The 15,783-nt window shown below is 39.2% G+C and overlaps 1 long non-coding RNA gene across 2 annotated transcripts; it reads left to right on the top strand.

Moving 5' to 3' along the window:
• Nucleotides 1-1,064: 1,064 nt before the first annotated feature.
• Nucleotides 1,065-7,318, top strand: LOC138411940 (uncharacterized). Of its 2 annotated transcripts, none has more exons than XR_011244432.1 (2): nucleotides 1,065-6,113; nucleotides 6,658-7,318. It is a non-coding gene; the product is annotated as an uncharacterized lncRNA (long non-coding RNA). The 2 variants fall into 2 exon arrangements; XR_011244433.1 differs by having other exon boundaries at nucleotides 6,500-7,318.
• Nucleotides 7,319-15,783: the final 8,465 nt, after the last annotated feature.

Genomic DNA, 15,783 nt, shown 5'->3' with positions numbered 1-15,783 from the left:
AAATACCTGAGAAAAACCACTGAAACCACATGCACTTTAGCTGAATCCCAATAGTCTAAGCTAGCTGTACAATATAGTTTATAGACAATAAATGTGAAAGTGAGCTGCTTGGAAGAAAACTGCTTTTAGATGTAAGATTGTCATTCCATTTCTGTTCAAAAGTTTTAAGCAGATTATTTCTACTTTTGTATGGCTGCTGATTGATTTCTATGTAAATCAGAAGTTAAATTCACATCTTGGAACTTCAGAGGGTTACAGAAAGTCTGCAAGGTAATGCAGGTGGTTGGAAGGTTAAACATTTTAATTCCAAAATTGTCTTTCTTCAAGAAATACTATAAATTATAAGAGCACAGATCATTTTAATGTTACACATTCTGGATCTGAAAAAGCTAAACAAAAATAAAAAGACCAGTCTAATGAAAATGTCAACATTAAAAGCTGCAGGGAATCTATTAAACTTTAACAAACTTGACCAAGGAGAAAAATCTGGAATGGTTCCGGCATGGCCAGTAGAACAGTTATAAAATGAAAGAGCAGAGTGAATATGTTATCATATGCATTCAGTGCCTATAGGAGGCTGACGGAAGCTTTGGAGGACATTTCTCTGTGTTCATATTACACTTCAACAGCATGTTATCATGTGTTATGTATATATATATATATATATATATATATATATATATATATATCTTTTAAGAATCGAACATTTATTTATTCCTGCTTGTCCCATCTGAGGATTTGCTGCTCTTTTATTTCAATCAATGCAAACTGAGTTTTATTGGATTGGGGAATGGAATCAAGCAACCGACCTTCTGGTTATATAGATGAGAGCTCTAGCCCCCCAGCTACAGCCACCTTCTGTTGAGTTCCTTATTTTCTGGTATATTGTAAACTAAACATTTAATCTATCAATAAAAATAAATAAGAGAAATCTGTGAAGGTAATCTGTAGTTGTAGGTCTGTATTTCTTATAACTGTCATTCTATCTATACCTTTGGTCTACATTATAATTAGAAAGAAAATCTCAAATCAAACATCACACACACTGAGCCGTAGTCTATATATTGAGCATGTATTTATTAGTGAGAGGTTGACAGGTGCACATGCACACTATCATAGAAGGTAGGAACAAGTTCATCTCATCGGCTGAGGAAAGACACAGCAGAATGAGATGTGGAGGGAGAGCATCTTCAGCTGGGACATCTACTGCTTCTTCTTGTAGTCCTCCAGGTGAGCCAGGATCCAGCCGGAGGGGCCCAGAATGGCCACAAACATGGCTGTCAAAGCTATCGCCTGCTCCTGCAAGACACACACAAAGGGTTTGATTACTAATACTACAGTGGTATGACTGTTCCAACTGAGCGTTCAAATATTAGTGCCATTTGTCCATATTCGCATTTCAGGTTGTCAAGTCTACTATGACAGAAAAAGCACTTGATTGAATCTGCTCTTTTATATTTGGATGATTAACGATGGTCACCAGCATGTTATTAGACGTGTGATTGTGATCAGACACGTGGCAAACTGAAAGAATTAAATAATCTGTGATGCTTTTTGTGTGACTGAGTACAGTGGTTGCTTGCTAGATTTGCGATATTGGTCGTGAAGTTGAGAGTGGCTGCTGTGCTGCTGTCTTTTGCAGAAAATATCACAAAATGACTTCTATCAATCAAATTTTAGTTGTGTAGCCCACATGCACAACTCACAATCTGTCTCATTGGGCTTAACAAGATGTGACATCCTCTGTCCTTTACCCTCAACAAGAGTGAGGAAAAACTACCAAAATAACACTATTAACGGGGTGGGGGGTGGTAATGTAGAAACCTCAGACAGAGCCACATGTGACTGAGGGATCCCTCTTCCAGGACGTCTCACTAAGGATTCAATCCAAAAACAAACAAAAAATTCAGGACTTCAGAATTCCTCCAGTAATTCTGACTACACGCCGCTGCTCATAAACTATTGTTTTCTATGCATCTAATGCATCACTGTTGTTTCAGCCGAGTCCACATGTCCTGAATAAATACGTTTCAAACCCCTGGTGCTCTTACAGATCTGTTAACTCGGTAAAATCTCTGTCTGTCTCTGTCCTTGGTGCAGAGGGAATAGCAACCAGGAAAACAAAGCTAGTCTCTCAGACAGTGCTCTACACCATCCAGTACACTTGGTCCCCAGGGCCATTCAAGTCATGTGCTGTGGGTTTCCAGGTACACTGGACTTTTTAGTCACCAGTGTGGTTACAGAGCAATGCTTTGGTGAGCAGGTCCACATTTAGTTTTGTACACATAGACTTGGGAAATCTGCTCTGCAAAGGTTTAAAGGTACAGTATGTAGAATTTTGTGATATCTAGTGTTGAAGTTGCATGTTGCAGCTGAACACCCCTCACCTCACCCTCTCCTTCCAAACATGAAAAAGAACCTGTGGAAACCTTTAATTGTCATAAAAACTCAAAAGGGTTTTAGTTTGTCCAGCCTGGACTAATGTAAAAGACATGGCAGCCTCCATAGAGAGGACCCCCTCGATGTAAATATAAAGTATTTAAATATAAAGGGACTTTTCTGGGCTAAAGAAAACTACAATTCATACAATTTAGATGAAACGAACTAGTGAAAACATCATGAGAATTATTCTACATTAAATTTCTGCCAATAGTTCCCTTTCACCTAAATCTTACACACTGTACCTTTAAGGGAAAGTGAAAGTTCAACATGTTTGTTAGACCTTGATACACAAAATGAGAAACACTGAATATAAACAGATATAGAACTACTTTAAAAGAGGTATTTACATTTATATAGATTTATATATAAAGTCAAATATACATATATATCTCCATTGCTTAATTTATGCAAAACATTTACTGTCATATTAGATAACATTGCCAATTTTGAACTTTAACATGTTTGTTAATGTCAAAAAAATACATATTCGATTATTGTTCAAATTAGAATTGTATTATTATTTTATTGTTCTTGAATATTAATGTAGCCTTAAATGCCCTGTATGACTCTGAGTGTATGTAAAACTAAAACCAGTATAGTATGAGGTGTCGGATTCCAGACCAGGAAGTATCTGATAAATAATCAGATGAGAAGTCTAAAGTCCAATGAAGTAAAAAAAAGCAAACACCATTTCACTGCTGAATTACTATGTTAATGTAGAGGTGGGCAAAACAATGCTCGAAACTAAATATATATATATATATACATGTTTTTTTTGAAGACCTTAATTTGTTTTTTGAATGCTCTTTTTAAAAACAGGGAAAATCAAGGTCTGGGGAAGTTGGACATTTCATGGAAGTGACTTGATAATTCCTCGGGCTGACAATATGAGCACAGGTTTCATATAAAGTCGTGTTCCTCTGTCTGGCCCTGCTCTGTCTCAAGGTCAGGGACCTGGCTGCTGCTGAACGTGTTTACACACTGATCCCACATTAAACCCTCACTAATATCAAACTTCTGCTGTGCTCACTGATACTAACTTCTGTATCTGTGTGCTGTGGTTAATGAAGAACATGTATGAGAGGCATTGTGTGTCACTTGCTGTTGATACGTGAGCAGGCAGACGTGTACGTGTTGGAATTAGGCGGAATCATGGCGAGATACTGACGCACTTATCTGACGTGTTGAATGTAATGACCTATTTGTCTGTCGCCTGATAAAGCACTGACACCAAAGTGGTCAGTATTTCACTGCATATGGAAAATAATATTTCATACACATGAATATTAGAAATATTAGAATGGGAGAAGCCACGGTGTGAAGTTTGGCTCCGTTAATGTAAAGTCACATGCGTCACGCCAGGCTGAGGCGCACAGTCATCGTAGCCCCCGGTGATGGAGTCTGTGGCGGGATGTGTGTTGCTGCTGTGCGGGGACAGGAGCCGTTGTCTTGGCGCATGTTGTGTGTTCCGTGGAGCAGTGCACTCACTCACCCCTGCAGTGATAGTGTGTTTGGCAGGTTTGGACGTCCAGTTAGCCATAGGCACCAGCTGGGTCCTCAGCGCGCTCCTGAACAGACGGGACACGGCGGGCAGAGACATTATGAAGGCTCGGTGCTGCAGACACGAAGGACCGAAAGAAACCCGGAGGACAACCGGAGGAGAACCGTGACGACGGGCGGCTTCACTGTTTCTCACACTGCTGGGTGACTTCCAGGTTTCATTTATCAATATGTGTGTGTGTGTGTGTGTGTGTGTGGTTGGTGGGGGTGCGTGTGCGTGTGTGCGCACATTACGCGCGGGATTTGATTGGTTGTCTCACCTCCCTCCACATGACACCGTGACCCATGAGCGCGGGACGTGTCCTGGTTTCACCCGGTGCTGTGAACACTTGTGCAGGAAGCTACAGACACTGACTGCTTCACTGCTGAACACAACTATGTCCCCATGCACTTCCTTGTTTTGTCTTAACTTTAGACCAGTCATACACTCATAAGCAGAGGTGGGAAGTAACGAAGTATTTGTACTTAAGTAGATTTTTCAGGTATCTGTACATTACTTGAGTATTTATTTTCCTGAAGACTTTTTACTTTTCACTACATTTGAACGCAAATATCTGTACTTTCTACTTACATTCTCAAAGCTGGATCTTAACTTGTTTTTACACTTTTACGCATGGAGCACCTCTCGCTCACTCTCTTGCCCCCTGCCTCGGCAGTGTGTGTGCCGTCGGGGGGGGGGGGGGGGCAGCGCGAGACCATAATCGTCCGGAGGTTGGTCGGGCTGCTGTACCGGTAATTATCCTTCCGCATGTTCACCTACGGAAAACTTGTAATTGTGTCGCCCAGACAGGGCCGTGACCGACTCCTGTGGGGCCGATCCGAGGAGCTCACTAAACTGTTCAATGGGTAGTAGCGACGGGCGGTGTGTACAAAGGGCAGGGACTTAATCAAGGCCAGCACATTCTCATTTATTCCCTGTAAAACAGTATCCAGGTGCTCATGCAGGACCTCGGGTCACATCAGTCTTTATTATTCTGTCTGGAATTTGGTAGGTTAAGAACATTTTAGAGCCTGTACTTTCACTTTCACTTGAGTAAAAGGAGTTTGTACTGGTTCCAGGCTGAAACCAGATCACCCAGAGTGAATGTAGCTTTTTTTAACCTGTACGTTTCTGCAGGATAAAGCCAGCCAGGGTCTCCAGTGGCTCATTGATATTCCATTTACTAATGCTGTATGACAGTTGAATATCTATGTGATTTGACTTTTCTATTTTAATTTAAGTGCCAGGAGGAACTCTTCTTTTTGAGGGTGAAACCCTCCACTTCCTATCTCCTTTTGGAGAGGGACTTCTTTGATGGCTCCCAAGAAGAAGCCACTATAGATATTAAGGACTGTGCTGACCATGATATCCAAGTTGGTACGATACATACAAAATCAGGAAGAAATGATTAACAAATGCTTAAATATCAATTCATTAAATTAAAATCAAGTTAATTCATTAGGTCAATGTTCAGATACTTCCACAATCCCTTCAAACAGTTCAAATTTGCACCAGCAGGGAGTGCTAAACCAACCCAGTTTTACCATGTTACAAACTGCTACCATGCTGACCACATGAAATTTAAATACAATTGAAATGGTTGATGTGGTTTGACTTTGACAACTTTAAAGATGTATGTATGGAATATTAATCTTGGGAAATCAAATTAATTCAAGTTGTAATTAGCTGGATGGCACAGCAGAATTATCATCTGAAGAAAAGAACATTATCAATGAGTTGGCACCCTCCTGGGATTTGCCTCCGGTCACATGTGAGAACAGGAGATGGCTGCTTGACAAAATGCTGCCCATGCTGTGAGTATTCTGTACTTAACTAATCAAGAGTTTTGATGAAGGGCTGAATTTTGGCTTTTTTTGTCAGATACCTCACAGCTGGTTGTTGATGAGTTATTAATGGGAGCTTATTGGGCAATCAGTTGAAGATTAGTAAGGCTGCATGGCTTTTCTGTTGTGATACAGATATTTTGCAGGTCCTAGGAAGAACCTCTAGACAAGTCAAAACAGTTACGAAAGGGTTTAAAAGAGACACGGGTGTGGCCTTTGCTGACTGAGGGGAAGACACAATTCTCCTTCCCTTTCCAAGAGCATCAGATTTACAGTGCACACCACAGGTACGTGAACTCAGGCTGCTACTATTTGCACACTATCCTTCTGTCAAAAACACTACTCACTCAGAAGTTACTATCTTAAAAATGTGTTTTATTGTCTACCTTCTGGCAGCCATCAGTTTTAGTTTATCACACCATAAATAACCTGGAGAGATCTGAAATCTTTTGCAGATGAATAATCAGTCAGTGTTTGCTCCCTCTTACAAACGTACTTTGTCATTGGATAAAGCTCTGTGCAAAGATAGTTGTTCTGAAGTCTCTGCGAGTAAAGTTTCATAGTAACAACAATGGGCTGCCTGAAAGGAAGGAAATCAATCAAAAAATATTGGATGATTTTGAAAACTCAACAGGAATGTAAAGTACTCATCATGGTCATCTTACACACGCAGAACCACAGGATGGCCCTTCAAGACTGTCTACAGCCACGTACTGATCAAATTACAATTTTAATAATTAGAATTGACAACTTCTTTGGTTTTCTGTACTGCAGTTTATTGTGCTATATACTCTGGACTAGCTTGAAGAAACAAGTGTTAACTGATTGCAGATGGTCTTGGACAAGATAAAGTGGCCAACACAGGATGTGGATGAAGCCAGTGATGTCTCTTTGGAGGACACTTGTAGGATCACCGGATTCCTTCGCACAATAATTGAGAACTGACAGCATTGCTGATGTAATAGTGCACTCTGAAGATGGTTCTGGGAACTATGTTCAAAGGCTAAATACACTTTGGATCAACCATCATCGAGCTTCACTGTTGTCTCATTTGTGCTGTTCTGCATGAGGAAACTTTAATCTGTGGAAAATATAACAAAACATGTCCAATAGCCTTAGTCTTAATACAGTGGTCTGTTTTTGGTAGCATCTTCATACTTCCTTGCGGTTCTGGGTAGGATGGAGTGTGCTTCCCAGACACTTGGATGTTGAGGTGGTGGAGAGCAATTTAGCCCAGGTCTTCCACCTGCTGACAATTCCAGGACATTACAAAGAGTACTGTAACTTTGAAAGAGACATTCTCGCTGCTATATGTAGCACTGACACTGGGTTTGGAATGGTCCAATGAGACAGTATAGTTTCGCCACTGTGTAACAGTGGTGGAATAAAAAAGCCAGCATTATTGTGATGTAGTACAGCATATATGTAATTGACTTCATTATGCCTCTATCATTTAATCCCACTGTTCACTAAGTAAAATTGTTTAAAAGCTGTTGCTGTTCTTTATTATATATTGTTCTATAAAAAGATGTTGCAGCTCATTTAACCTAATAAGTTTAGATGTAAACACTACATTTGAAATAATGCTTGTGTTGTTAATAACAATTCCAGTGTTCTATTCTTTCTTCTTCATTTAACATAAATTGTTTGTTATATGTTAAAAATACTGTAAGTTGTGTCATAACGATTATTTGTATATTTTAAAATCATCTCTTCCATATAAAACAAATGTAATATATATTTAAATATTGCAATTCAACATTTCTGATAATAAGATCACAGTTTGGACATAGACATCCAAAACATCGGACAGAGGGCGTTTGGGGTCTGGTAGACTTTCAGCTTTCAGTGAGTTCTGCAGCTGAACCTCAGGGATCACAACACCCACGGTTACCACATGGTCCAGTCCAGTCGATTCCAAACTCCATGTCAAACTGCAACTGGGGGAGCTGTTGCTAAAGGGTTAGTTTAGACAAAATCTCAGTTAACATATCCTTACAGAACTATAAGCCACCTTCAGTCCATTCCATTTACTGGACCTAGTTTAAAACATCACTTGTTTTATCATCTCTTGGGATTCTGGATAAATGTCCAATGATGAACTATGTGTTCAAAAGAGAGATTGTTTACAATTCTCAAAGAGCCAATAAATTCATTTGGATTACGGATACAGGTTTACATTTACTTTGGAATGGACTTTTCCTTTATTATTCTCCATTGCTACATGCTGTTACAACAGGAAACAGTTTTTTTAAATTTCAGATAAGGTTGTGAGAATGTTAACATTGTTCCATGTAGGACAGTTATAGTAAAAATAGAATTGTCTGTATGGGGTCCTGCTGTGCCTCATGTTAATGGTGAGTCCACAGTTGCAACGGGGATTGTTTTCTCTCAGTATGTAGTCTGTGGCAGTTCCAGCCACGCTGGAAAAACTAAAGGTGCTGCTGTATGGGGGGCAGAAAGCACCAGTGCAGAGCATAGAGTTGGATTTCATTGTCAGGATTGAGAAGGCCTTCTCTCTCCAGGTTAGTAAACATGGTGTAGAAGAAATCATAAACATCTCTCCAGAGCCTCTCTATTCAGATGAACAGGGAAAATACAACTTTTGATCTTTTACCTAGTGTTGGAATATGGCAACGCTGTCATTAATGGTTAGCACAGTAAATAAGAACTGAATGTATTTAATTTAAAGTCCTGTTTTTGATATTCAGTCCAAATAACAGTTAATGACTAAGCACTTATATATATATTTGTGAACTTAATTATATTAAGATAAGACTTGAAATACTATCAACTGATACTGGACACAATGTATGGATAATAACTTCAGCCATACCAAAAAAGTGAAGCAAGTGTTATTTTGATAAATGTTTTAAAGAAAGATTATGGTACCTTTGATGATGGACACCCTTGTTAGCCACTATGTAGCATGCAACATGAACATTTTCCCAGCCTTATCTCAGCTCACACGTGTTGGCAAACTGCAGACATTAACAGCCTCCAGGAAGCTTCTTATTGCTGCAAGATTGTTATGATTGTTGGTGGCAGAACTCAAGTACACGATTAAATGACTAAGCTGTCAATACTAGCATGCACACTAGCATGTAAACGCCATCTGAAATAGATATGTATGAGCACAGTTAAAGATCTGTACCACTACCTGTATCATGCATCACTTTATGTGTTTCCGCCTTGGCATATTTAATGTTTGAAAAGAGCTGTTGTATTGGAATTATTTAAACATAAATGAACATGTTCCCTCCATAGCACTGAAAACATGAATAAAATGATATGTATTAGGTTACCACATTTAATTCAAGTTCACAATATGATTTACATTGCAAATAGCCTTTGATACCAGCTGTGTGTTGTAGAGAGTTTTACCATGTGATATATTCTTACCACAGTTCTATACAATGCAGTCACCAAGGATTTGGACACCTTGTTAAAGCCCTATGAGACAAATAGTGATTTGTGAATATGGGCTATACAACTCAAATTTGAGATTTGATTGATTGATAAGTATCCTACAGTAATAAAACCTACAGTTAAGTGGATGTTTATCTAGTAAATTTGAGCAATGCTATCGATGATTAATGTTTTTTACATACCTTATCAGTTTGTGATTTCTGTCGATATGCCAAAATCTGTTTGGTGCTGGGACAAAGTACTTCCTGCGCCTTTGTGGGTTCAGCTGAAGGGTGCGCATCAAAACTCCATTAGGATCTACGTCCCTCATGGATTCCTGAACAAGTTGTCCTATATTCAAAACAAAGCACAGATATGGTGTACTCAAAAAACGTTATCCATTCCGGAACCTGGCAATAAAATCACAAATAGCCGAAAATCCGAAATAGCAGTCTATAAAACAGCTTCTATTCAACATTTTAAATACATCAGTAAGTAGGCCAACTCACAATTTATTGGTGAATAATCCCAGACTGAATAAATGGGTAATTACTAATACTTAGTTTGTATGTGTATGCCTTGTACATTCAGGTGCCCAACCATCATTTTGTATCCAGAGTTGGGATGATGCTGCAGAATTTGGGTCACAGTTGCATCCAGATCGTTGTCCTCCAATGGACTAAATAAATCGTGGACTGTGATCATCCAAAAGCGCAAGAGGAAAGTCAAAAGAGACAACAAACAAAAACATGCTGTCAAAGGATCTTTCCCATTGTATGAGTTTACAAGTTTCAACGAATGCAACTGTGCTTAATAGGTGTCATATGTTCACTCCAGAAACAGGTTTACAGATTATCTGAAGAACTGAAAGCATTAATGTGGAAAATATGAATGACATTCTCTAAAATGTGAGTCAGCCCTCACCGAAATGACACTGCACTACTCGCCTTAGAGGGAAGGATAAGGAAAGTATAAAACAATGTCTGGTTCTTTAAGTGAATCCCAGCTGCAAACAAAACCAGTACATCTCTACCTCTGCCTGATTCCAGTTTTCAGACGGTGATATGATATATAATATTATATATACTAGTTAAAGGATGGGAAATAAAATATAATTAGATTTATATACATGCAAAACACCTATTTTGGGGCACCAAACCCCCAACTGCTCTATGGGCGCCGTATAATGGCTGCCCTGCTCCCCTCTGTGTGTGTGTGTGATCTGAGGGAGAGCAAAATAAATTTCATTTGTGTGTAATTTACTGTGTGGATTGCATGCAACATGATAATAAAAGTAATCTTATTTAACACTTGATTTGAACATATTCTTTGTCTTATTCCTTGCAGTTACATTATTATGCAAATGTTTCATCACCTCCACCACTTTTTGCCGTGTCTCTGTCAGCAAGATGACACAAAAAGTTCTGCAAATTGATATGAAATGTATGTATGAATTTGAGTCAACAAGGAAATTATTACATTCCCAAGCCAATCACCAAAGATAGAAGAAGGAATATAAAGTGATTATGCACGACTATTTTTTTCCAGCTGATACCCAATAATGATCTGCTTCCCATGGCCGATGTGATAAGATAAATGAAAATTTCAGATGTTTGTATTTTTAAAAGAAGTACACATAGCCTGTAGTTGATGCACAGCTGAGGGTATGAAAAGGCTCATGTAGTGAGAAAAGATAGATCATTTGATATTCCGCTGCTCTCACTGAACAAAATCTAACTGACAAACAACAGTCCTGAATCTGACTCGTCAAATTTTCACTTAATTTTCCTAGTAAAGTTCATCCAAAAACTCACAAATAAACCTCAACTTTTAAAGAGCAGAACCTAAGAAATCAAATGAAATGCTTTGAAAATCTGTCATATCAGATTTATATAAGTTCCCCTCCACTTGTTTTTCCTCTTGTTCATACAGTTGGATGTTAGAGCTTCACTGTGCAGAATAATGTATATACGGAGCTGTTCTGACATTAGTCTGCTGAAGGTGGAGAGTTTCTCTGTGCTTATTGAAAAAACAAGTTTAAGGGGGCCTAAAGGCATGATTTGTGACATCACAAATAGTTTAAAAGTCAATTCTGGTCCAATATTTAACTTACACAACTGTAATGTGGAAACCTGAAGCCGTGGAGACATTTTGTGTCCAACAGTTACACTTTTGAGAGTAAATGTATTTGCATATTTATAGATTCTGGAATTTTTAATGAAGTAGAAGGAGCAGTCACAACAGTAATAAGACAAATGAATTGAAAAACAATATTAGACACAAACTATTATTCAAAGTACAGTATTATACATGTTAAAATGTATCATTTGCACATTTTCTAGTGAGTGTTGATAAAAGAGATCATTAACCATTGCTAGGATTTTGAATGCTGTGTGTGATAAAACTTATTTTTATATATATTATTCAGTGTACATTGCTGAGGTGGGTGGTGGCAGGTTGAGTCCCAGCAGAATGGTGGTGGTCTGGTTTTTGGAATGTGGGGCTACCCCTTAGGGAATCATCGGAAAGTACAAGATGCCAACAACAGGTTGGTCATTTTAATTTTGTTTCATTTTTAAGTCTTAACTTTCTCTGGATGGAAAATTAGATGGCACATGATTAATCTTGACTGGACCAACCTCTTAAGTGTTAATGTTTTTTCCTGGTTTACACCCCCACTTCCAAGGGTCACAGTACTGGAAACAAAATGCATCATAGCTGTTTGCTGTGCAAGAGCGGGACCTCCACAAGTTGCAGGATAAGAAAAGAAGGGGAATTAGGTCTTAGCCATTGATGGAATTAGCCATCAAGCAAAGGTTCTGCTGTGTGTTTGTGTGCAACAGATAGTAATCATACCACATTAAAAAAAACAAAACAAAAAGTTTGGATCCATTGTATTTGTCAATATATATTATATTATATCATAAATATAATAATATATAGTACACGGTATACAGTACTGTGTGTAATAAGGTAACAAGTATTTTTTTTTAACATCATCTGGGTTCACACAATCATTACATTCCAGGAAAAGTTTTAAAATAAAAAACGGTTTTCCACCTGGGATTGGTTTGCAATTAACAGAATCTTTGATTATCTACTGTTTTTGGCTATTGGCTATTTTGTCCTCCTCTTCCTCATATCTCCTTTTCTCTTTCTCCTGTCATCTTTTCATCTCTTCCTCTCCTCGTCTCCTTTTCTCTTCCTTTCCTCATTTCCTCTCTCCCTCTCCTTACCTCCTCTTGTCTCCCTATCGTCTTCTACTCCTCTTCCTCTCCTCCTCTCCTCTTCTTCTCCTTATCTCCTCTTTTTTCCTCTCCCCATCTTCCTCTCAATCACTAATGGACTGAAAAAAGTGGTCCAAATAAAAATCTGGTGCCACAATTGGTTCTAAGGTTTCTGAACTGGACAATGTATCCGTACTATTCATGGGGAGGAGGTTGGGTATTATGTTCCTTGATGGTTAAAATTGTATTTGTAAAGAAGCTCATGAAATCATTGTTCCTCTGAGTTAGAAGAATAGCTATGACTCTGGCTACAGTGCTGAAGAGGAACCTGGGGTTGTTCTTATTTCTTCTATTCATGTTGAATAATAGGAGGATCTAGCATTTCAGAGCACATTCTTGTATGTTATTAGACTCCAACTGACGTATCTGGATGTCGTTTCTTTCCGACATGAATACCAATGTTACTGCAAAGGTCATCAACCCCCTCAAAAGCCTTCACTGTTGATCCCTGTAACATTCTGGACACACTGCGGTTGCTCCGGCTGTGTGCAGCGTGTCTACTACTGGCAGCTGAGCTACTGGAGTGAAAATTAGCTGCAACAATGCCACCTAGGGGAGTTTAACCCCCACGAAATTACTAGAGCTTAATTGTGAATTAGCAAGGTCACAAAGGTTCATCCAATACAATAGGGCGAGGGACGGTTTTCAGTTTCAAAGGAAAATAACTTTTTTTAACAAAGTAATTACTAATTCAACAGAAACTAAAAAATGTCATGCAGCAGGATCAATTACACCAATGACAAAAACTAGCACTGCCCGCCAAAGGGCTAGACATAACTGGTGCTGACAAAAATCTATATTGAAAATGAAATAACAAAATAAAACAAATCCAGGAAAATACAAAATAACCGAAGTAAATAACAACACAAAATGCAAACAAAATTAATATGACAAAATCAACGCTAAACAAAGGCTTCACCACTTCGAAAGGAAGACACGCCAAACAACATGCTCTTCCACGCCAGTCTGCAGCCACCACGAGAGTGGAAACGGAAGGAGAGAAAGAGACATATAGCACACCTGTATATGAAAGGGAGCACAGCATCGCCCAGTTTTCGGTGTGCCAGGAGGGAGACCACCTCTGGCCACACCTGCATCCAGTGGCTTTTCCCTACACCACTGCTGATAGTCCTTTATTTTCCTCACTCTATGGCTTGTAGTAGCACTAGTCTTTTCCTCTCCGAAGCCGGCCTTTTTCCCTGGCACCATTACTAAATATTCTCTTTTACACTCTCTGCTGGCGTGGATATTAGGTATGGTATTCTCTCTATTTGTTTTTTTTTTTTTTGGGGGGGGGGGGTATTTATCCAAACCACAAGTATATGATTTATTATCAGTTTCATCTGAATACTCAGCATCATGTTCTTTCCTACTTTTTTTTCCACTAGGCCTTCTTTTCTTTATCGAAAGATCTCAACAATGACTGGATTACATTGAATTTACGACTGTACCCTCTCTCTCTGACTCAGCCGTGCCCCATTAACCACCCTTTGATTTATGATGTAATACTAGGGGTGTACACAAATATCACAGTTGAGTACGGACCTCAGTTTTAAGGTCACGGTTTGGTACATTGTCGGTACACTACAGTACAAACGAGGAACAGAGCAGACTATGGCTGCGTCTTTCTTACCCAAGTACATATTACAAAAGAAAAATAACAAAATAAACATTCACTCAAAAAACGTAAATGTACTGTACTTAAACTGCACCGTTATTGTATTGTATGATTATCATTATTAAACATATGTATTTTATTTCTATTTGATTTAAAACAATGAACTTGTCCAGATAGTTTGCAGAGGGTTTGATGCCCTGCTGGCACTAACAGTGTCTCCACTGTGGGGAACACTCTCACGTGGACAGAGGTTTATAAAACGGTCTATAAATGACTCGCTGGCTGAAAGGCGGACTTTGTAACGGGGCTCGATTACTTTCAGTGTGTTGGGACCCTGAGTTCTCACCAACAGAGAATGGTCGCATGTCCGCTGCTATAATAAACACCTATGACGCTCGTTAGTGCTTTGACACGGGCTGAGCCATGTGCAAGCGGCGGCTTTGATGGTGAAGGTGGCTGTGCACTGAACTCGTTAGTGTTATTCTCAGGTTGCATGTTCAATGCGCTACCAGCGACACGTCCGGTAGCAGCAGCACTGACTGCGAAACTGAAGTATTCTCACACAGACTTAAATGAGGAAGGAGTGTCCGCCCACTCCTGTTTGTCTGCCGTCGCTATGACGACGATCCGACAGCACATCCGGTCCTACCCTAAAGTTGTCCCTGGAAATTTGAGACGCACACAAATAAGTTCCGCACGTGGACTCGCTGCATTCCACACACGTGCGTACCGAGATACATGACCCTTACACCCCTTCATAATACAGACAGATGTTTCTAATGCCATACATGATGGACAGATACCTGGTCGTTCATATATATATATTTTAATGTAAGTTATTGTTTGTAAACACAGGTGCTAAGGCTGGTTCTTTGTTCCACACTTTGGACTAATGGTTTTAACATTAATTACTCAATACTTGCCATTTTTCTGTGTTTTCTGAGTTTTTAGATTACCCCAAAAAATTGTCACATTTTAAAGGTAATCAGCCATCAACCCTTACTCATTGAGCTCTGCCTCGTTCAATAGTCTGTGTCCTGCAGCTGACCAGCTGGTCTTGTCCAGGCCTTTTTATAGTGGCTGCCTTTTCAACACCACAGCACAAATGTTTTCTGGAGCACTTTATCCTGGGGGATAGAATTACACATGCACAGGCATATGCATGCACTCATACACAAGAACACAAATATTTACCACTTTTATTTATGTTCATGTGACCAATCTTCTCCAAAAGACCAAAGCCCCATGATTTTAATGAAATACTAAACTAATCCATCATGAAACACTTAAAGAATATAGAACTGTAATATATTTGTCCTGCAGCATGTAGTAAGATGGTTTTAAAAGACATTAATCAATCAACATTGAGTATGCTTTAAGAAAAAGAGGACACCTACAGCGTCCTGTGCATATGTCTCCCAGACAAACACACATACCCTGCATGGTCCTGACAATTTTAGTTAGGAGTCTGTGTCACCTTTCTCTCACTCATTAGACACAGCAGCAATGTTGTATGTGGACATATGTGTTGGTGTCAGAGAGAACTGGAGACAGATGCTTTGGTTTCATGTGTGTGTGTGTGTGTGTGAGAGAGAGAGAGAGAGAGACAGACAGACAGGGAGAGAGAGATATATAGAGAGAGAG

Source organism: Paralichthys olivaceus, chromosome 10 (genome assembly GCF_024713975.1).
Source record: "Paralichthys olivaceus isolate ysfri-2021 chromosome 10, ASM2471397v2, whole genome shotgun sequence".
NCBI lineage: Eukaryota > Metazoa > Chordata > Actinopteri > Pleuronectiformes > Paralichthyidae > Paralichthys > Paralichthys olivaceus.
Note: the sequence above shows the minus strand (reverse complement) of the source record. Positions and strands in the feature narration are given on the sequence as shown.